This window comes from Agelaius phoeniceus, chromosome 3, assembly GCF_051311805.1.
Source record: "Agelaius phoeniceus isolate bAgePho1 chromosome 3, bAgePho1.hap1, whole genome shotgun sequence".
NCBI lineage: Eukaryota > Metazoa > Chordata > Aves > Passeriformes > Icteridae > Agelaius > Agelaius phoeniceus.
The window spans coordinates 93,838,850-93,859,642 of record NC_135267.1 but is presented as its reverse complement, the minus strand read 5'-3'; the positions used below and the strand labels follow the sequence as shown (position 1 = coordinate 93,859,642).

General features: G+C 48.6%; 1 long non-coding RNA gene across 1 annotated transcript; it reads right to left on the bottom strand.

Moving 5' to 3' along the window:
• Positions 1-304: 304 nt before the first annotated feature.
• Positions 305-1,982, bottom strand: LOC129118878 (uncharacterized). The gene is made up of 2 exons (XR_008534022.2): positions 1,729-1,982; positions 305-619 (listed from the first exon to the last, which is right to left on the bottom strand). It is a non-coding gene; the product is annotated as an uncharacterized LOC129118878 (long non-coding RNA).
• Between the last annotated feature and the right edge of the window lie 18,811 nt (positions 1,983-20,793).

Here is a 20,793-nt window from a genome sequence, read left to right as displayed (position 1 = left end):
AATAAACATCACTGCAGCAAAGCTATGGTAGCTGCCCATTGCTTGTAAGACAGTAGATATATGTCAACCACAAACACAGAGTGGTATTTTGGTTCATTTAAAACAGGCCTATGTAAGAACCAGAGCAACTGCACAAATACTGAACTCCATACAGCGTCTCTCACCACCTGTTTCTGAGATTTCTTTAGCCTGTTGACTCATGTTTTTCTTTTCTGGAAGCTAAAGAAAATGCCTGCCATGCTGAAAATGCTCCTGGTTTGGTTTAAATCTCAGATTAAGTTCATCCAGAACAGTTCCATGGTGATAATGTTTCTGACTTCTTTATTTTTTGCTTTTATGTGTCAGGTGGTGAAATGAGAGCCCTCCACGATCTGCATGCAGCCAGTGCTTCCCTGGTACACAGCTTCTCGTGCAGGCAGGAGCAGAGGGGCTGAAAGAAAGAAGTTGTCTTGCTGCTCATGAGGAGTCTGTAGCGTGTTGGGTGTGAGCAAGAGCTGTGGAGCTCAGTGGAGAGTAAATCCATCTTGTCCCAGATTGCTCAGTTGTCCTCTCATTGTCCTCTCTCAGGGCAAGGAAGCACCACATGCAAGGCACAGCCACCTCCAGGACTGCTGGCAGTCTACAGAAGTATCATAAATGTATTGTGGACCTCATTGTCTCACAGCACAGGACATAAGGATAAACAACCACATTCTCACGTGCTTAGATGCTTTAGAAAACCCAGAGGCATCAGCAGCACTCCCAAGTGCCCAAAGCCCCTGTGTACTTTAGACAAGTGAGCTTGCATAGGATTTAGGATCCTTAAAGCACATTTGTTTGCTTTACATTGAGATTGTCTTGAAAATGCTACTATTCTGTTTGGGGGAAAAAATCTGATGTCTACAGCAGAGATGCCGTGTCACGTGGCATGACTGAGAAGGCCAGACCTGATTTAGGGCACTGGGGCACCCAAAGCCCTTGCTCAGGTCTTTGGTAAGCAGATGGTTTACCTTGTGCACTTTCAATTTCTATTCCTTTTAGTGATGCTAAGGCAAGAAGAGAAATCCATACCCTCCCCCCAAATTTTGAAAATACCAGCACAAACATTTCAGTAGCTGGTGGTTCACGGCAGAGACAGACTTGAGGGATGATGACATTTTGTTTTGTAAAATGCTTTAACTCCCTAAAATAGTTATTCAAAAAAATCTGACTCCAAACCACTTTCTGTTTTGAAATACGTTTTTAAGTGAAATTACATGTTCAAGTTCTCTCAGTGTTTTTAGTAGAACAAAACATTTGGACCCCAGTAGTTTTTACTAAAAGCTTTCAGAGCTGCTAACATCTAGAAAGTTTTTGCATGGGGCTAATTAGAGCCCGTAAAAGAATAAGAGAAATTAAACCAAATAATGCAGCTCAACTGCAGTGCTAAGATCTTGCAATTAAACTGTGCTGTTGGATTACACGTATTAGCACATGAATTACTCTTTAAGTGATAAATGTTGAACCAAATAATTATCTAAAGCTTTGGGAAGGAATAATCAATAAGGTTAGGCTGAGAAAAGACAGTACTTAAAAAAAACCCCAGTAGGATGGCTTGATGAGAACACAATAAATTGTTCCCTGTGAATGAACTGACAGGTTAGTCCACATTTCTTCTTTTTGAAATAGGGGTGGCACCTTATGTTATCTTTTTTCCCTTTAAAACCAGGCAAAAAAAAGAGAATAATCAAAACCTTGAGGAACACCTACCCTCTCTCCAGAGGCGGGTGGCAAAGACCCACGGAGGCGCTAATTAACCTCCTCCTCCTCACTGCAGCAAAGAGGCAGCTGCGAAGAGCAGAGGGGAGCGTGGCTGTGCCGGGATCCTGCTCTTCCTTGGATGCCAGCACAACCTTGCTGACATTTCAGTCTCAGAGACGGTTTGTAGGAATGGCTGCCTCTGAGGGGCTGCAGCACTGCGATCCTCACACTTGGCCTCAGTCTTTGTGCGTGGCCGAAGTCACCTCGCAAGGCTGCAATCCTTGTGCCCAGCTGTGCTGGGATGGCCATGGATGGGTGCCAGGGGACAGATTACAGAGGCCTGGCTGCCGGGGAGGGGGCCAGCCCCGCACTTATCTCACCAAGCGGCCCGGCGCACCCTGCCTTTCGCCGGGCCTGAGGCAGTGCGGGTAGCTCCGCGCCGGGGCTGGGGCTGGAGCTGGAGCAGGCCCTGCCCAGCAGCGGTGCCCTCACGGCAATTCCCTGAGCCTTCCAGCACTGCCCACTCGCCCAGGAGGTTTTATCCCAGCCCCCATGGCAAAAAATGGGCAGGGCAGTGCCCACAGGATCAGCCCTATTTTCTCCTGCCGCTGAGTCCCTGTCTGGAGCTGCCCCACAGCTGCTCCAGCAGGCGCCACTGCCGCTGTGCCTGAGGAGAGGCCACCGAGGAAGCAGCGTGAGGGGGTTTGTGGCAAATGGAGCGACAGCGAGGCTTGCCACAGGGCCACTGCAGCACCCCAGTGAGGAGAGCCATTGCCCTCAGGCTATTAAAATGCTATTTGCTGAAAGGAAACCGCTCCGGCCGCATGCACCCGACTGCGGCGTCCAAGCAGCGCTAGAATCGCCGCCGCCACAAGAAAGCCGGCGGCCCGCATTAGCAGGGAAATCCATCTTTTACAAGAGCCACAATGGACCATTAGCTTTTAATCAGGTTTTAGGGGTGGGGAGCAGCTTTCCTGTTGGGCGAACCCTAAGAAGGAAATAAGTGGCTCCAAACATCCAGGGGCGGTGGGGAGCTGGGAGCCGAGCGGGCTCAGAAGCGCGCAGCTGGAGCTCGCTGGTACAATGCAGGCAGCCCTCGCGTGGATGGGCCGCTGGCCGAGCCGCAGGGAGCTGCCCTTGTTTGTTTGTTCCTACGGCACAGGCAGAGACAAGGGCCCTGTTTTATGTTCCCCTGCAGGAAGGTGATAGAGTGCCCGGGAGCTGCTGGAATCCATTCTCCAATAAATTCAAAGGGAAAGGCCATTTTTTTTGTGCCCTGGAAACTTGTGAGGGCTGAGGGATGCTGGAAGGCAGTAAAAACGGAGGCAGTGCATCGCACTCCAGTGTGGAAGGAAGCCACCAGAGCAATTTTTCTGGTTTGTTTTGTTGCTTGTTCTTTTTTCGCCCTCAATGATTTTTACTCTGCCTGTGGCTAAGCAATCAATATCTCTTTGCCAACAATAAATATTCCAGGCTTTTAAATGATGATGTATTCCAGGGTGAAACAAATTAGGTGCGTTATTGCTGCCCTCTTGTACTCAAACTAATTCTGTGGGTCCAAATGGAAATTCAGAGAGAGATTCCTGAACCAGGCTCACCGGTGGCAGCAGATCTGAACAGGTCTGGCTTCAGCTGTCAGCTCTGTTGCTGATCTCTCTTCTTTCACTGAGACGAGCAGAAATTCAGGAGAGCTGTGTGAGTAGCTCCGCAGGCTGAATCCATCAGGCAGATGCATGCAGCTGAGCATGAGCCTGCCTGGAGCACTGCAGCGCCCTTGTTTCCCTAGGCAGGAGGCTGCAGAGCTGGATCGGTGTGTCAAGCACAGCCCGGGCTGAACAGCACCAGCCCAAATGCTGACCCTGGGGTGCCACACCAGCAGAGACTTCAGCTCTGACCTCTTGGTGCAGTGGCTGGTCAAGGAGTGTTTCCCAAGCTACTAAAAACAGTCCTTCCCTTTCGATACCCACACAGGGAGCCAGGTGGGAATCTGTTTGGAGCCCTGAAAAGTCTGTCAAGTCTGTGACAGCAACCAGTCCTACTCCCATGTGTCCGAGGGAGAGCAAATCAACTTAATTAGGCACCAAGGAAGCAATCTGATTTGCTTCTGGAGTTGGATGATTTGTGCAAATAAATTGTTACAGACCATTTTATTCTCTTTGGTTTCCTGTACTGTTTTGCTGAGGTGGTGGAGGGATTGTGTAGCCACTCCTGCTGTGTTTCCCTATGGCATAAGTGCTGCTTGAACACTCTAGCAGAGAAACTTTATAGGACAGTTCAGGAAACTTCTGACTCCATTTCCCACCTACTACTACGAGAGCTCTTGCTCTGAAGGATTAAGATGACTGTGGAAGATGGAGGGCAAAGACACTGGGCATTCTTGCTAGGAGACAATATTGCATAAAAAACCACAGCCAGCCAGAGCAGGTGGACACCTCATGTCAGTGACCATCAGCCCCACTCCCTTATCTCCCAGAACTGTCATCCCCCAGGTCCTAGCTCCTTGTTTATTAGGGGGATGGGGAGCCATGTAAAATGATTTCTCTCTTCTCTCCTATTTTCTTCAGGGGGAGGGTGCTGCTGTTTTAATAGTGGCAATAGTTCTCGTGCATTAATCCTCATCAGCTTGTATGTGCATACAGGCAAAGCATGATGGGCTTGACATTTGCCATCAAGAAAATGAAATCCTCCCAGCTTCAGGTCACCCTGTCCTGGTTTTCTACCAAATCTTTTCAAATCAACAGCCATTTCATCTCCATAAGCTAATAATAACCCTTGCAAAGCCTGTGAATCAGCAAAAGGCTCTCCACAGCTGCAACTGTCAGCAAAACAGGAGCTAACACTGTGGAGGGGTGGATGTTGAAGGAGTTTGAGCCCTGGCCTGTGGTAAGTCTTAGGCAGCATTTGCTGAGCCAGACCCATCTCAGGGCTCTGCCTTTGTCCCCTCCACCATGCTTGTGTTTGTCATTTGTGTGAGGAGTGAGTGGCAAAAGACCAGGCTGCACAAATAAGTACCAAAGTCTTTACTTATCCTTCCTCTCTAAGGAGAGTGCTCTGGATGCCAGAAGAAGCCAGCTTTGTGTCTCCTACTACAACAGGAACCACCTCTGAAGAAAATCTGCATTGGTGTCTGGTGGGAATATCTGGAGCACTGGAGCTTGGCCTGCTGCTTCTCATTGAAATGAGCAGGAATTTTGTCACTTGCTTCTCTGGCCCAAGTCTGCTCCTGTGGCTGGCTAAGTAAAAGCAGGTTCTGTTGCAAGGGTATTTGCAATGGGAATTGCCAGGTAGTGGGCAGGCTGCCTGCTGGGAGACCCTTTGACCTGAGTCTGCTTGTAGTCCTGATGTTCTTTTTGTTTTCCCCTTGTGTTTTGCCCAAGGGAACCTGCAGGTTTGCTGCTGATCAGCAGGCAGTGCATGCAGCTGGAGGCCCAGGACTGAGGATGAACTGGAGAGATAAGCTATCTGTGAGCACAAATGCCTGTCTAGCCCTGTACACCTTGGAGGAAAAAGAAGAATTTCTGAAAAAGACGATCCGCCAAGAGAGGGGCTGGGCAGTGCATGCCTTGTTTCTCACCCTCTTTCCATCAGCACCCACTGCTGAGTCCTTTTGGAGGCAGGCTACCAAAGGAAAGACCTATCAGACCCAGGATGGCAGTCCCTGGTGACAAAACTACAGCGATTTAAGAGCTTATGAGCATGGAATGTTCAAATAGAAGAAAGATCATGCCTAGCAGCTAATCCCTGAGACCTTTTAATGACCAGAGCTATTGTGGCTTCCTTCTTGTGACTCCTGGGTCTGGGTACCCTGACATTCCTCCACATGGCATGAGATTTGAAGCACATACTCCACAAGCCAGTCTGCTAGTCAAGAAACAGTGGTTTGGGCAATTTTTCAATCCTCCAGCACAATTTGGAGCATAACTCTCATGGGCTGTAGTGAAACTCCCAGGCAGGCGAGGTGGCTGAGCCAGCAGAGGTGTTGCAAGGTGCATGAGTGCCACTGCTGCAGAAAATGCTGTGAGCAGCCAGTGACTCAGGTCTCTGCTGTATTTCCTAATGAAACTCTGAAGGATCTGGTGTCTTTATTAATCACTACAGCTCAGCTCTCCACTGTTAGTATCTTCCTATGGTTTTGTGTATCTTGGCATTTTTAGATAACCAAACAATTTTTTGAGTGCTCAGATGAGAAAAAACCACTGGTAGCAGACACCCGGGAGGCAGCACCATGGGCTGGGTTAAAACTCCAGGGCTGTTCTTTGTTAGGTTTGTGGTGAAAAGCACAGGACCACTGCACCATCACCATATGGTGCTCCCTATTTCAGGATGAGCCTGACATGGATGAAAAATAAGAGCTGGAATGGCTGAGCAAACAGCTCTGCAGCTGACGAGAGTTTGTTTCCACCACGTTCTGTGGAATTTCTGTGAGTCCAGCAGCTCACAGGATGCATGAATAAGTGTGCTGCACCATTTCTGCTAATTTAGTGTACCACACTCAGCACCTCCCTGAGGGCCTGTATGGAATGAGCTGCATCTACTGCAGCCAAGGGGAGCTGCATCCTCTTTCTTGCTACATTGCTGTTTTGGTGGTACCTTTTGTGTCTGAGAGGTTTAGAAGCACCTGAGCACCCAGAATTTAACACTATGACCGCAGCATACATGCTCTTCTGTGAGCTCAGTCTGGGTGGCTCCCTCTTTGGCCTGGGACATTTTAGGTCAGGTATGTTGCTCTGCCATCAGCTGGTGCATCTGCCTCAAGGTCTAACTTGCTGCACTGCCTACTGCTTTTGTTTGCACAAGTTTTCAAAAGTGTCAGAGTGGCCAGACCTGATGGATTACCTGCCTGAAGTAGGTGGATGATCAGCTGAAGTGTTTGCTTGAGCATATAGGTTCCTACTTGTGTTGTGATATTTTAATTGCTGAGTTCAGCCTGCAAACTGAATTGGTGAACTCTCTTTGGTATTCTGTGTTCCTGAAGTGAAACCCCTCTGTCTGTGCACTTCCCTCTTTCCTATATAAAGGAAAATAGGATTTTATGCTTGAGTAAATAGAACATAAAGTGCTATCCAGAAGGTCAATTTAATGTGAGATTGCTTTATGCTGATTGGCAAGAATACACTTCTGTTTGTTATTCTTAGGTTTTGATGATATTCTCTTACTGTGAGAAATGAGCACTGCCAAGAAGAGATGCAGACATGGCTTAGCTATGAAGGGGAAGTACAAAAGGCTGACAGTGCAGGAAAAATACACTGCAAAAAATTCACACAGGGTACTGATTCTCTTGAGCTGTGTGATTGCTGGGGCACCCAAAGACTTGTGGTTTCCTTGAAAGGCACCCACACAGATTTCATTTCCCTGCAGTGCACGCTCATGACCCCGTGGTATTTCTGGCAAGTGCCCATCACGTGCCTGCCAGCAGCTGCGTGTGTGAAACACAACGATCAGATGTGCTGCTGGTCTGGGGAGCCTGAAGTTTTCCTGAGGCAGAAGCCTGAAGATATTGAGGTAATGGTCAGGAAGCATCATCCCAGAAAACCATCTTAAACAGGGCTGGATGCAGAGCTGGCATTTCTCTCCTCTCCCAAAGTCTCCAGATGCAAGTGCAGGTGCTGATGGAGTAGCCAGCATTGCCTGGCACATGGCTCAGAGGGGAATGGGAAGGGGATGTGGTGCTGCCACCTTGGAGGGAACGGCAGCAGAGCAGGTATCTCCCTCCTCCTGCTGCTGCTGCCAGAGAGGCGGGTAATTACCATATCCATTTTAGAAATGAAGAAACTAACGCAGAGTGCATGGGCGGGAGGGGAGAGTTTTAGGAATATGTGGGTGTCTGAGATGCAAATGCTTTGGGAAACACCACGTTGGCCTGATTTGCATTTGTAGGCAGCTAAATCCTTGTACTGATCTGACCCAGAGGGCTGTGTGAGGGTGCAGGGAACAGGGTGAGCACTCCATGCTTCCTTGCTGGGGATCCCTCAATCCTTGTGGTGCCTGGGCCAGTCACTCCCCTTCTTTGGATCTGCTCCAAGGGTAAGTGTTCCTGGGGTCCCTCAAATGGCAGCAGGGATGGGATGGCTTGTGATGGGATGATGTTTCCCTCTTCACTCTGCAAGGCCAGCCCACACTGGCAGCCCTTTTGATTCTCCCAGCTGCTCTTCCATGCTAACTTTTCTCTTTCAAGTAGAAGTCTATTTCAAAACTCAGCAGATTTATTTTGCTTCAGAACCTACTGATTTTGCCTGCTTGGATATTGCCCCTACCCAGGCTAAATGCTGCTTATCACCTGCCAGGTGCTGTTGATGTTCCTGGGCAGGAGGCAGAGCTGATGCCTGCTGCTTGCCCCTCCCAGTCCCTGCAGGACTTTGGACACTCCTTTTTATGATGATGATGATGTAAGTGTTGAAAACTATCACCTGAGTTGAACTGCAAAAGGATGAGGGAGTTTACTTCAGTGGAAAAACAGATTACAATTATCCGTAACAGACTCAGCAACTGTGTATGCAATCATTTCCACCTGAAGACCTTGGTACACCTGAGAAGAGAAACTTTCTGGTTTCCCTGCAAATAAAAGAGTGTCATGATGATTTATCATTAATGAACCACCCTGTTCCTAACCTTAATTTTCCAGTTTTCAGTATAGCTTTGGCATTATTTTCTCTAGAGAAACAGCCAGAGTCTACCTCATATTTTTTGAGGGTCAACACTGTTAAAAGTCAAGAGCACTTTTGCAGCTGCAGCCAAAGGTTTTTTTTTCTTTCTGACCCAAATTGTTGGGTTTCCTAACTTCGTCATTGCTCTGAATCCACCTGCAGGTACCTGTTTAATGCATCAGGCAATGCTCTGTTAGAGCATGGTCTCCCCATTTTCCCAGAAGGCACCTAGACAAGCAGTAGTGCCCTTTTGATGTGCTTCCCCACTTTCTTTTTCCATAGGAGGAAAAAAACAAAGGTCTTCATTCCCAGTGCTGGGACTTAGATTCATCTTCATGCGTCAGGAAATGCAAGGTTGCAAAATACTGGGGTTTTTTTCAAGAGTCTTTACCATAACAGTGATAAAAATATTTTAATTTACTTTCTTGTGCTGTGTGACCTCAGTACAATATTTGAATGAGAGTATCCTTTCACCCATGGCTACTTGCATCAGTCCAAAATGCAATTCCTTTTTCTCCAAGTAATATTAAGATGATTTAAAACCAAACCAAGATGAAACAAAACCAGAAAGAAAACCTGAAAAAATAATTCCATTTTCCTTTTTGGGAAAAAACCCATATAAAACAAGTGAGTGAGCATGTGATGGAATAGCACAGCCTCTGTGTGGGACAGACCTCTGCCATGGGTGTGTAAGTACTGTGCAGAAGACACCAGAGCAGTCAGTGCTGCTGTGAGCACTGGATGGCACAAACTTCCATATGGGAGCCTCAAACCAGCACAGGGTAGAAAATAAAAGGACCCCCTGGTGAAACTGGAAGTCGTCAAAGAGGCTGATTGTCAACTGGGCAGCAGGATCAATGGAGGAGATCTTGAGAAATGTGCACGGCAACCTCTAATATTCCATCTCTTACTGGGTTTGAGTCAGTGTCTTTCCTGGCACAGTTAATGTTGAGAGGCAAGCTGGTTTCAGCAATAATGTGTTTAGTTCCACTGACCTCGTTTCTGTTGAATGTCTTGTCTTGGATGTTTTGCTATTGCTAATGTATATTGCTACAATGCCAAGATGCCAATTAGAAAACCAGTGCAGTCTTTTCACACCACTTTCCCCAGCTCTTTGCTCAGGATTCTCCAACCTTTAAAATCAAATTACAAGTATGCCTAAATACCTACTCCCTGGGGTGCTGGCTCTTTTGAAGACTACCTGTCCTGCAGGAACCAGTGTTTGTGGGTTTAGTGTCACCCTGGGAATTTGTGGGTTTAGTGTCACTGAGGTGGCATTTACCTCTTCATTCACTGTGGCTGGAATACAGAGGTGGCTGGGCAAGATGAACTGTGCCCTAGGAACAAATGAGTGAGCCTTGGATCAGAGTGGCCTTCACATCTCTCAGGTCCTCTGTGATGGGTTAGAGGCCATGGTGGGGCTGGAGGTGGCACAGTTGGGAATGGAAGCCCTGCCCATGGAGAAGGGATGCTTCAAGTGCACATCCCTTCCTGGATGTTTATTTACACCTCTGATATTTAGTTATATTTCTCTTCTGCATTTCACATCCATAATTTCTTCTTGCCTTTTCTTTTTTTTTTTGCTTTTAGTCTTGTTTGGAGCCTCTCTGCATGGACAGAGGGGCAGAGCTAGCATCTTCCCTCTTCCTCACCTAGAGCATGGATTGCACCATACTTTTCCTTCAATTCCTGAGAGAATTTACTGCCAAGCAAAAGTGGGTGAAAACCCACACGCTGAGAGCATTTATTTATAGCTGAGTATCAAACTGTCATAAATTTACTTGCTTTCAGGGCTGTCATTCAGTTCATGACAGAGCAGTGAACACATTCCTTGTGGGAGCTCAGCACCAGAAGAAGTTGCAAGCCCTTTCTTCGGAGCAAAGACAAGCACAAGCTGAATCACCCAAGCTGCAGTCAGTGGCAGAACGCGGCTCCAGGAAGGATCACGCCTCATCAGCGGGTGTTGGCTTTCTAAGGCACCTCAAGTACCCTGCCAGAGTAATTAGTAGTGATCTGAATCAGACATCACTATGTACATGTCTGTCTACAATGGTGACATGTTTCCTCATACATCTGCAGTCAACAGCATTTTTGAGGTGGATACACTCCCTAGCCTGCAGTAATCCCCTGTCTTGTGCTTGTTGTCACTCTGCACAGGAGTGTTTGTCCCAGATAGATCCTTGTGTTGTCTCCATGTTGCTCTGGAATCCCATGCTAGCTGGGAGCATCACTGAAAAGTGAAGGATGAAGCTGGAGGGAAATGTGTTTAGCTGGGACGAGTCAGGCATTGCATCTACCAAAGAAAAGAGCAGATTTTGATCCCACTGTTTTTATGTTTGTTTCGAAGGAAAAAAATGGGCAGTTTATTTGCTGCAATGCACTCATTTCACTCTCAGCTCCAGTAGCTAGGTAAACACTTCCCAGTAATTTGCCATAAGAAAAAGCTGGAAAGTCAGGGAAATAGTGTTGTTCTTTCACCAGAAACATTAATAACATGCAGCATGGACCCTGCCTTTCCTGTGACTACTCCATAAAATGCTGTGGCATAGGTGTAGCAACAGTTGACCAGGTGCAGACACTGCCTCTTGCTCCAAGCGGCCAGGCTGAGGTCATGTCTCAGGTAATTTTATTTTACTAATTTGTTTTTCTAATGATTTGCTTTCATAAAAGGCTTGTAATACATGATGGAAAGAGGGGGGAAGTTCACTACTGCACTTTAGTACATGCTCCTTCAGGAAGGGACCACAAGGGGTGTGGGTGCCCCTTGCACCTTTGCAGTGCCAGCCAAGGACAGTCCACAGGACTCCTGAGGATGTATGTAAGAAAGGCAGAGCCCTACCAGCCTGGCAGGAGACAAAGGGTGGGAGCTGTCCTTTCCTAGAAGGGAGCTGGGGAGACTCAGGCCCTGAGGAGCCAGCAGCTGGGGCAGGATGAGGAGTGTGGGTGAGAGCAGGGAGATGCAGACCAGTGGTACCTGTTTGTGCTACTTCACTGTGAGACTGCTCGTGCAACTCTTCAGACCTACCTTTGTGTTTCATTTTTTAATCATCCCCCAAGATCTCAAGTAAACTTGCTTGTCTCACCCTGGCTGGGGCCAGCCCTCCCATCTATGCCCTCTGTGCCAGCCATGTTCTGTCTCCTTCCCCAGAAAGCTCCCTTCCCTCTGGCAGCCTGTGATGGCTGTCCACACCAGAAGTGCACACTAATTCCATCAGGCTGCTTTTCTCCTCTTCAACCACATTGAATGAAATGTGGGCACCTGCACATAGTGGTGTGATTTAGTTCAGCCTCCAATATTGTCACACTTCCAGGATTACTGTGGCTTTCATGGTGCTCCTGGGAGGTGCATGAACGTGTGCAAGGTGTCCTGCAGAACTTCCCAAGCTTTAGACTCTTGAATGGTTTGCTAGAAATTTGAATATGACAATCCTGCGTTTGGGTGGGATGGGATCACATTCTTTGTTGCTTGTTCCCAGCATGGATTGTGTTTGTCTGCAGTGCTGGTGCACCAGATTTATTCATGTACCTCCTGTCTTGTGTTTCATTTGCTCTGGCAACTCCCTAACTCCTGGTCATGGTGGACCATCACTATGTGCCTGGCCACCTGCATAGCTGCCAGGACAGTGATAACCCACCTTGTCTCCTGAGGGTGGCTCAGATTACAGCCAAAGAAAAAATATTGTTTGCTCTGTTGGTCTCCAGGCCCAACACTTGTATGGGACACGTTACCTGCTAGGTGCTCCCACATGACTCATGACCACAAAAATAATAAAAAACGAACGGGTAAGCTGGCCTACAAGGTATTACTTGTTTGCTGTTATTGTCCAGGGCTGCTGACTGCTGCTGAAGGATTTCTACTGTGTAATTATAGCCCAGCACTAGCAGCTCTGCCAGTCTGAACGGTGCTGCTGAGTGGTGTGTGTGCTTATTGCTTCCATGAACGTGACTCCAGAAGATAATTACATGCACAGGAAGAAGACAGGATAGAAACCTGATGGGGAGGATAAGGAGAACCTGCTTTGTGCCATCATAGGATTACATGCAAGAGTGTAGTATTGTCTGAAGGGAAAACAGTCAAGAGATACCATCGGCTACTCCTGTTACTACACCCCAGAATTCATCAAGGGCTGAAGACAAAGAACCAGTTAATTATTCATGACATATGCATAAAAGGGGAAGGCAGAAACACACAGAGGGCTATTGCATCATTTTTCAGCCTAGCAAGGCCTATTGGTTCATATTAACCAGCTCCTCTTCTTTTAAATCTAATTTTGAAAATGGCCAACACACTCTTCCCCTCTGGCATTGGTCAGGCCAGTGGTAAACTCAGATTTCTGCTCTCCTTGCTTAACTGGTACCTGTGAACCCAGGGTTTATTTTGCCTGCTTGCTCCAGCTTGTCTCAGGCCCTAATTGCAAGGTCTCTGGGGGAGGGCTTGTGCTGTATAACGGGCCAGTGTTCCTCACACAGCTCTGCTTTTCCCTTTGGAAGAGGCTGATTCATCAGCATGGAAACATTTTGCACAATGGTCCTCACTTGGCTTAAATTTCCAGTTAAAAGAGTGACTCATTTTGATACGGCCAAAAGTCTTTTCTCTTGTCTCATGTTGCAGTGTGGTGCACCAGACCTGCCTGGCAAGCTGGGGGCTGTCCTCCCCCAGAGGAAGAGTGGGATTGTGCCTGGGCATGGGCGGTGGCACAATCCGCTGTTGTATCTGACGCTGCAGGAAACGCCTCTACCTTCTGCAAGGCTGGGAGCTGATGGGAACAGTGCTGAGCTTCAGGCCAGTCTCCTGCTCTTCTCAGAGGCCCACCTCAACCATGGTCTTCTCCTGAGAGATGTCATGTGGCCCTCAGGTGCCCTTTCCATAACATGAGCAGTGTCCATAGGCCAGTGTCACATGTGCCTGCATGTTTTCCTCTGCTCAGGAACAGCTCTTGCTTTGCCTTAGAGCAGTAAGACTGCCTAACAGTTTGCCTTTTGCAGTAAGACTGAAGTAACTCCATCCTAGTGAAGGAGTGTCTGACTGTAAATTCCTTTCTCTGTCACTTTTCTGCTCCTGACTGTACCCCTTTTTTAGACCCATTTCCCAAGAGCACTTTCATTGCTGCATAACAGCAAGTTTTTAATGAGCACATTGTTGTTGGGATTCACAGAGCAGGCTTTGTGCTGCTTCTGAAGAAAGTACATTTGGTAGAGATTATTTTTCTGGAATGGTTTAATGGAGAGGAAACTGAATGTGTCACCATAGTGGTTTTCTTTCAAGATGAAACTGCCAGAAGGGAGGGAGTCAAAGCCAGCCTGGCCCCTGCACCTGTGAGTGCTTCAGGAGGAGCTGGTAGCTGAGCTGGTCGGAGAGGCTGACCTCTTCACCAGGACAGTGGCTTGCAAATGATGCTCCCCTATCCTGGTTCCAAAGAGGTCAGCTTTGCTCTTCTCCCTGGGCACCCAGGAAGGCTGTTGGTATGTCACCATTGGTTTTCTCCTTGTGCAACATGCTTTGCTTTTTAAGCAGTTCCAGCCACAGCCTCACGGATTGGAAAAACTGAACATGGTGACAGACTGAGAGCATGGGGATGGGGTGGCAAACCACATTATAAACTCAGCAGTAGTCATCAAAGTCTGCCAGTTTTCAGAAAGGAATCAACTCATTCCCATCTATATGTATCTACTGAGTAATCAGCCAGGGGAGAAAAAGTGAATTTTGGGTATGATGGACACCACAGCATGGAACTGGGCCAGGGATTCTTCCCTCTCAGCTCAGCCTGAGCAGAAATTATTGGGAACTGGACATTGCTGCAGGTGCAATGGCTTTTTGTTCTCATTTCTAGAGTGCATGTTGGACACATCAATTAGGAGTCCAAGCAAGAAGAACCAGAGGGGAAGGAGTAAGAGATACAACATCCTCCTCATCCTTGTTGGCATCCTGTTTGTCTGAGGTCTGAAAAAATGGCTAAAACTTCCAGCATACCAGATGAGTGGTTAATTGACAAAATTGGAACAGGAGTCTTTATGTTTAAGGGACCCAAAAGTCAGAAACATGTCACCTCCTATTTCAGGAAGTCATGGGTTGAGCAGCTGAACTTATGTGAACTTTCCCTCAGCAGGGGATTTTGGCAGGAAAGTGTACTATTTAAAATTTGGTGAGTTACCAGTAGTTTGCTTCAAAAGGATCTATCCTGCCCTTAATTAATATCCTTAGATCTAAGACTTTTATTTTGTTTAGGTGAACAACTGTTGTGAAGTGCCTTTGTGAATCAAATCTAATCAAGTCGGTATTCCCCAGCTGGAGCCTGGAAAGCTGCCCAGAGTGCAGGGCAGAGGAGAGCAGTGTGATAGGCAAGGTGTGATGACAGCCTGCCAGAGGAGAGCTGAAAAAGGTGAAGCAGTGAACTGTCCCTAGCAGACAGTGATATTTCCATGCTTTCCTTCTATAAAACGCTTGAACTCCAGAACACACTGGGTGTGTGAGTTTACTCCAGTGAGCCCGAGGCAGTTTCATTTATGCAACTGTTTGCTCAGCAGATGAGAGGCCCAGTTCTCTCTGATCTCGGTGATATTCAGAGAACAGACTCTTCTGTAGCATTCTCCAGATCCAGATGGGCATCTGCCTGATGCCAGGTGTGGATGTGTTTTCCATTTTTCCAAGCCATATTTTAGGGGGCTTAAAAATGAATATCTGAGGCCCCTGAAGACACTGAAGAAACTGCTAGCATTCAAGGGAGAATGCTAAGCAGAAAGAAGAGACATGTTCCTGAGTTTTCATTCTGGACCTGTGGGGATGAGTCACTCCAGGGCTGGGGTTGCCCATGGGTCCTGGGCATGCCAAGGGGTCTTGGACACAGAGATACACAGCCCTGTCAGCCTCAGCACAGCAGCATCTGGAAGGAAAACTATTCTCCAGGGTCTCAGTGCATTCCCAAGTGATCTGCCACATCACAGATCTGGCAGTGACAATTCTGGTTGTCTCCCCAAACCCAAAGACTTGCCCTTTAACCAGGTCACTTTGGAGAAAACCAGGGACATGATCTCTGCAGAGGTTTGTGTCTGTGGTGCAGCTCCACAGCAGCATCATGTGCCAGCAGTATCTGCAAGCACCAGTGTCCTCCTCAGAGACATTGTCAATCCTGGTGTGTGGCTCCCATGGGGCAGGCTGGCCACACAGGGAGCCACAGCTGCAAATTGGCACCTCAGAAAGTGCAGATGTCTCTGCTCTACTGATCTGCACGGCTGGAGCGACCAGCTTGGCTTGACAGATGCTAATCCAAGGGGCAGCAAGGAGTCTTCTTGTCCTGCCATGGCTCCTCATGGGAGTCTGTGGTGCTGGCAGTACAGCACAGTCCAGCACCAGCACTGACCACATGCTTATTAATGGGAAAATTAGGAGAAATGTACCCAGCACATCCATTCTGCTGGGCATCACGGGGCTGGCAGCCTTCAGGGAGTGCTGTGGTTCACAATGGAATGAGAGGACAGCATCAGCTCACCTCTCCTTCACGGCAGACAAGCAAGCAGGTGTGTACCCTGGGCAAGCATCGTGCCCACACGCTGTGCTGAGTGCAGGGGTCTCAGGTTTTTTAGGGAGGCAGGGAACCAGAGCCCTGCAGCACAGGAGCCTGGAGGATTACCACAGCCCTCCAGGATCAAATGCACAGATCCTGAAGTGACCCAGAGCAGAATGTAGGACAGCCTTGCATCAGGCCCAAAGTACACTCCTGCCTGTTAAAAACAATCAGCAAGTTTGATTACAGCACAGCGTGGCAGCCTGAGCGGGGAGACAAACAACGTGCCCAGTACTTATTATCGGGACTGTAATTATGCCTGGAGGTCCCATGCTGCCTGCACCCCCGCGCGGGAAGGGTTGTACCAGACATGATAAAAGATCATCCCTGGCCTGAAGAAATCAGAATCTCATTTAAAACATCTCGGGAGGGCGAGCCAAATGGGGATGGTGTAAGGGACTAAGGTTGGGAAAAAGCGGGGTGAGCTTGATTACAGATAAAGCTGTTGCGTCCCGGAGGGTGTCGCGGAGCCGGGAGGGTTTGCGGGCACCTCTGCGGCGCCGCCAGTGGGAATGGGCATGCGGAGCGTGGAGGCAAGACACGACAGCGATATAGGCTTTGAGTCGAGGAGGAGGGAGGTGGGCTGCAGCTATATATGTACATTTTTATATATGGATGTGCGTGTGTGTGTGTGTGTATCCAGAAGGAGAGGGAGGAGAAGCCTCATCCCCCGAGGAGGATGGGGGCACGCAGAACCCTGTGCCCACAGCCGAGAGCACGGCCCCGGCGGAGCAGGCGCTGTCCCCGCGGTGTCCCCGCCGTGCCGGTGCCCGGGGCCGGTGCCGGTGCCCGCCGCGCGGTGTCACTGCTGGCCCGGTAGCGCGGGGCTGCGGGATGGAGCCCTGGGAGCCGCCTGAGCCCTTCCCTCCCGGGGGAGCCGCCTGACCCCCTTCCCTCCCGCCCCGCATCCCCGCAAATACCGCGGGGGATGCGGGAGAGCTCTCGGGAAGGGGCGCCCCGGAGGGCTGAGCGCGGCCGGGAGCGGGGCCGGGAGCGGGGCCGGGAGCAGCCCCTGTCCCGGCCGGGCGCTGGCAGCAGGAGCCAGCGAGGCCCAGCCCAGGAGAGCGCAGCCAGAAGTGACGAACCCGAGGCCGGGGCAAAGCCGGGCTGAGCGCCAGCGGTTGCGCTATGATTTATTAGCAGCGTTATTGATTTTCACCTCTGTCTGGGCGCCGGCTTTGGAGCAGCTCCCAGCTGGCTGCCCTCCATGTGCTGCCGCCTCGCCTGCCCGCCGCACCTTTCCCGAGCAGGAGGCGCTGCAAAGCTCGGGCCTCGCTCTGCTCCTGGGCAAGACACATCTGGCGTTCCTCGGGTTGCTTGCTGGTAATTATTGACACCGGACATCGCAACTTTTCTGGTTACAGATGGGACTTCTGCACTTCTAGGAAGGTCTCCAGGGCGCTTAATGCTATTTTTGGCATATGCTGGATCCTCTTCTTTGGGTAGGGAGAGGCTGATTTCTGCAACCCCCAGGCTGAACACACTTTCCCCTCCATTTTACTTGGAAAAAGCATTCTACAGGCTGTAGATTTGGTGTTCAGGAATCTAGCCACAGGGAGAAGGGAGGTCTCTCAATCCCCCAGCAATCTCTGTGAGCGTGGTATTAACCCACTCACTGAAAAGAGCCAATTTCTCCTTCTTGCCAGAAGCCTGCAGAGCAGGGTTGTTGCAGATGAGTCTTTCTTCCTAACAAACAGACATATCTGAGCCACTAACCTTGCTCTCACAATGCACAAAGGGCAGCATTTAACCATGTAACATTTTCAAGCAATCTTAACTTAATTATCCTTTTGAGCAGATTTTAATAGCTTTTTCTGCTTCCTCTGGCTTTGAATTTGCTTTGATAATTAAAGAACCTAAATTTTTGTATGTTTCTTTATGATGCCTGAAATTTACTACAGAAATCCATTTTCTCCTCCAGTTTGAGCAAGTTCCCAGATCTAATATGAGATGACAGGCAAGAATTTTGCACACTGGGTTATACACCAAACAACAGTGTCTCTGCAGGCACCTGCCCTCCGAGACAACTCATTCAGGGTAGTTTTGAAAGGAAAAGCCCCTTATTCCTTAGGCACACTTAATCTCCAGCACCCCTGTGCTGTTTGTATGTCTGTGCTCAATTGTTCTGGCATGTGTTCGAAGCACTTTGTGAGCACTAACACCCAGTGGGGCTGGGGCTGTGGGCACTCACCCTGCTCCTGGTGTTTGTGTTGGGTGGTGGTGTGGCCAGGGAGCAAACCACATGAGGAACCAACCTCTTTCCTTCCTTAAGCTTCCTACACTCTTCACTGGTTTTTTGCCTTTTAGGGGTATTCTTCAGTTTACAGAGTTCCCCCCCAGCAGATACAGGTGTCTCAGTGTGAGTGGTATGAGCTGCAGTGGTACAGTCTGCTATCATTGCTTCTGTGCAAGGTCTCGTAGTTTTTTGTTCTCCCTGGTTGCCTTCACAGAATTACAGACTTCTGTGACAGTCTTGCTTTTAGATTAAAAAAAATTAAAAACTTCTGGCACTCATCTTCCTAGAAAGAAGCCTCACAACAGAATTGGAACACACCCAAGAGGCTCAAAATCAGAAGAGAAATTAAAATTTCCTGAACTTGATTTTATGTTAAAGCTGGCAATTTTGAAAGCATATTCTAAGTGCAAGGACAGGGAATTAGGATTTTGATACATTTCTTGATTTTGGTGTTGGAAATAACTGTCCCAGTGCAGGTGGAAATATTTGCTTCCACCACATGTCTAATGCAGAACTGGTCTGTGCATAATGGTGGGAACTGAGAGTTGTTAGGATCATTCTAATCTGAATCAGTTTTAGAGACTTCTGGGCCCAGAGGTGCAAGCTGGCACTGTCCTGGTTGTGCACTATGCCACCAAACCATCTCAAGCAAAGTTCCCTTCCCAAAGGTGGGTATTAACAAGCACCACTTCTTTTGGTTCTTTCCAGTGCCTCTCTTCACTCCCTCCACTTCACCAGCTGTCAGTTTGCTAGGTGGCCTATGAATGTGGCAGGTGGATGTGATTTCCTTTCCTGACCATTGCAGCAACTCACACCAGATCCTACTGACCCCTCTTTTGGGTGGAGCAAAATTAGGTGGTGCTGGGTAGAGTCCTGTGGAGTGACAGTGGTTTTGGGGGGTTGAAGATTTTCCTCCCAAAGCACAGCCTGAGGCCAGTGCCAGAGCCCCAGCACACAGGAGACTTTGTGTGGTCTCTGTCACCAGCCAGCTTGGGCTGGAGAAGGGCTGCCCCAAGCATGGCACCACCTGATCTCATGGAGAAGGCTGAGCTGGGCATGAAGACACTTTCTGGAGATGAGCACCTGGCAGGGATCCTCCTGCCTGGAGGGAGGCTGTGAGAAATTAGTGAACAGTAGGTTTCTGTAGTATGAAGGAATAATGCAGCATCTGGACAAAACATAAGCTATGCAGTCATTTTAGCTGCCTTAGTGCTTATAGTCCTGCTTGCTTGAGGTATTTAGGAGATGAACCAATTTCTGCACTCCCACAGACAAATTAAATGATGCTGTGTACAACAAATATTGTATAACAAGTTTATTAAAGGCTGGAGAAGGCTTGGGCTGCTATGAACAAAGATGTGGGCAGAGATGTGGATTGATTTGAATGCACCTACATGATATTTTTGTGTATAGGGGTATTTAAAACCACCTTTACAATTGGCAAAGTGGCTTTAAGTTGTAAAAAGAAGTCAGACTGGATAGTAGGGAGCAATGCTTCCCTGTGAGAACAGTTGAACCCTGGAGCACGTGGCCCAGAGAAGCTACTTGCTGCATTCTTAGAAGTTTTCAAGACTCAGATGAATAAAGCACTGAACAACCTGGTGTGGCCTCATTGTTGACCCTAGTGTGAGCAGGAGGGTGGGATGAGATCTCCTGAGGTGCTTCCAGGCCTGAATTATTGCTGCTGCTGTCTCCATGCCTGGGAGGATTGGGCTCTGCCACGCAGCCGTGGCTCGAGCGGTCTGTGTGTGCGCACCCACCCACGCACGGCTCAGCCCTTCCCTCCCTCCCTGAGCAGCTGCTGTGTCCTGGTGGGTGATGTCATCCCACTTGCTTACTTAAGAGAGGATCATTAGTGAGTAAGTCATTTATGTAATGCTGCTGCTAGCACAAGTGAAGGTAGAGCCGGGTTAAGCAGGCCCAGGGCAATGAGGGCACGCTCTGCACGGTGGGCAATGGAGGAAATCGCTGGAGATCAGAGGATGGAGGAGGGCTGGGTTTGTTTCCTGTTCACCACATCCTTTGAGGCAAAGCAGCAGTGGGACAGGGATTTTAGTCTGTTACCATAAGGGAGCTCAGTAAATGCCTGTTCCCTGTCAGTGCCCTTTACCCAAAATGACCTGCTTTTGGTGATCAAATGCAGGCTCAGCTTATTGAAAAAAAACAGCTTACAAACATCAGCCACTGTTGTAAGATCACCTTTTCTCTTTGTATCTGTGAATTTCTGTGTCAGTTTTGCCCTGTGAGACTGGGCCAAACCCCAGAGCTACCGAGGCACTACAGCGTGGGGGGATACATGGACCTCACAGCATCAGGAGAAGCTGCTCTGCAGACTTGAGGGAAAACTCTGAAGGTAAAACTCAGGAAAAGAGGGAAGGAACTTCTTGGAGGTTGTTTTGGAAGTGAAGACACCCTGGTGGTTTCTTTTCCCCCACTTGAGTGCTATTACTGCTTATGCTCCAGTGGCATAGAAGTAGTAGTGGTGCTCTTTTGGGGCAGAAATGGTGCACAAAAGTGTTTGCCACTGAGGAGGTATCTCACACCAAACAGAAAAGAAGATAAAGGAAGGACAGCAGCTAGAGAGGGCTGGTCAGGGCACATATTACCCTGTCTCCTGACTGTACCATAAAAC